This window comes from Epinephelus fuscoguttatus, linkage group LG3, assembly GCF_011397635.1.
Source record: "Epinephelus fuscoguttatus linkage group LG3, E.fuscoguttatus.final_Chr_v1".
NCBI classification, from domain to species: domain Eukaryota; kingdom Metazoa; phylum Chordata; class Actinopteri; order Perciformes; family Serranidae; genus Epinephelus; species Epinephelus fuscoguttatus.
Window position 1 is genome coordinate 23,028,415 of NC_064754.1, and position 2,381 is coordinate 23,030,795.

Here is a 2,381-nt window from a genome sequence, read left to right on the forward strand (position 1 = left end):
TAAAGGCCAGACAATCAGCATGGCAGGGGCTGCAGCTGTGTGATGCTATGATGGCTGAACAACTGAAAAGATCCTGACAACACAGTGTGCCCCTCTGTGTAGGCAGCAAACTGTATTGTAGTTCATGCTCTTGATAGGAAAAACCCAGTGTGAAATGCTGATATTGAGAGAAGAAATCTCATCTACGTCTACAGTGTCTGTGCCAGAAGTGCTCCATAGCATGCCTCTCAGTAAAGGGTCAGTTAACAAATATTAGAAAGACATTTGCTTGCCCACAGTGATTCCTGGCCACATAGGTACATTTGGTTTAATTTGTCCACGTTTTAGGATTGCCTCTACCTAGATCTCTGCTACCCTCACTGTTCTCTGTGGTTCAACTCCCAATTTGAGAACTTCAATTTTGGGATTAGGGATGGGGGAAATTTCCGATTCTTAGATGCATCGCGATTCGGACATGGACGAATCTGAATCGATTCACAAACGTCTAAATTTCGATTAATTAGAGTAATACAGAAGGTTCTAAATGATGCGGAACTAAGAAGCGCGGTATGCATCATCTCCGGGACACTTTGGGATGCGCACCTAGAGCGGACACGCCGACACACCCAGAGGCAAACAAACATGGCTGACCGCCACCCACCTCGCCGTGAGATCCGAAAAGCTCCTTCTAATTTAAAAGCAGACGTGTTGAAATACTTCGGCTTCTACAACGTTGACGGCGGAAGCGAACTGGACAAAAGCCACGTTATATGTAAGCTGTGTCGTGCTAAAATAAAATACTTTGGCAACACAACAAACATGAGAAGCCATGTAACTCGATTCCACCTGATGGAGGAGTCAGGGAGACGGCAGGCTGTTGTTGCTGCAGCTACTAGTGGCGATACCGACCAGAGAACAATTGAGGAAGCAGTTAGAAAGCTGCCACCCTCATCGGAAAAGGCCAAGCGAATTACGAAGGCCATTGCGGCATTTATTGCCAAGGATTTGCGTCCTTATTCCGTTGTGGAAAATCAGGGATTTCGAGCACTGCTGCATACATTGGAGCCCAGATACACCATCCCATCCCGATGCTATTTCACTGACACAGCCATCCCGACACTCTACCATCAAACCAAAACAGAAGTCATGGCCTCGCTGTTGAAGGCAGGTAGGAACGCAGTTACATGTGATGCGTGGATGGCTGTCGCCATCGAATCATTTGTTACTCTAAGTTAACTGCGCATTTTATCTTGTGATTTAAGATACCTGTTGTTACCTTTGGTTCCGTACAACGAAGTTGTAACTTTCCAGTTTGCACGCATTTCCATTTATATGTTTAATAAAATACAATGGAAATGAATTCAACTGTTTCTTATCACAAACGTACTGTTTTTAAAAATTGCAAGTGTTGAATGCTTACTCAGTAAGACAAAAAGAAATGTGTGTTGTGAAAAAGTGCATCAATATACATAAATTAAAGATGCATCAATAATCATTTTATAATCGAATCGTAGGCCCTGAATCGTAATCGTTATCGAATCGTGAGGTGCCCAAAGATTCCCACCCTATTTGGGATCCCTTGAAAATTAAATGGAGCATCAAAATGTCACACCAGTCTATCCAATCATTACCTAAATTTTAGTGTACCACATGCTTTCTCGAAAAAAAATAAAAAAAGATTTCTGTTTCAGAAACAGTCCCATATGGTCTAGCGGTTAGGATTCCTGGTTTTCACCCAGGCGGCCCGGGTTCAACTCCCGGTATGGGAACTTCCATTTACGAATCCTTGAAATTCAAATAGAGCATCAAGATGGTAATGTCCATTATTGTGAGGACAAAGTGCTAAAAACCTAAACACTAAACATCATGGTGACACTAGAGGAAGTCTTTAGGCTTTATCCTCTGAGGACCATGAATGTCACACCAATCCACTATCTAATCATTAACTATATTTCAGCTGGAGCAAAGATGGCTGACAACCTGACAGACCAATAGTGCTATGCTATTGGTATAGCTAAGACTTCAACCCCCACATGCTTTACTTCTTGGACAAAACAGTCCCATATGGTCTAGTGGTTAGGATCCTTGGTTTTCACCCAGGTGGCCCGGGTTCAACTCCCGGTATGGGAACTGCTATGTTAGAACCCCTTGAAAATAAATGGAGCATGGTGATAACCAAAATTTGAGTGGACAACTCAACAAAGCTCATGGAAATACTAGATGAAATTCAACAAAAAAGAGCAAAGTTTATAGGACCATGAATATCAGTACAAATGTCACACCAATCCAATCATTAGGTACATTCAGAGCCAACATGTCTGATTTACTAACAGTGTCATCCTTAGAGCTAACACGCTAGCATGGCTTAAAGTTTACAGCAAAATGTCTTTCCCAAAAAATTA

At 42.3% G+C, this 2,381-nt stretch overlaps 2 non-coding genes across 2 annotated transcripts; both read left to right on the plus strand.

Moving 5' to 3' along the window:
- The first annotated feature begins 1,676 nt into the window (after window positions 1-1,676).
- Window positions 1,677-1,748, plus strand: trnae-uuc (transfer RNA glutamic acid (anticodon UUC)). Its single transcript has one exon. It is a non-coding gene; the product is annotated as a tRNA-Glu (tRNA).
- A 289-nt stretch (window positions 1,749-2,037) lies between these two features.
- trnae-uuc (transfer RNA glutamic acid (anticodon UUC)) lies at window positions 2,038-2,109 on the plus strand. The gene has a single exon. It is a non-coding gene; the product is annotated as a tRNA-Glu (tRNA).
- Window positions 2,110-2,381: the final 272 nt, after the last annotated feature.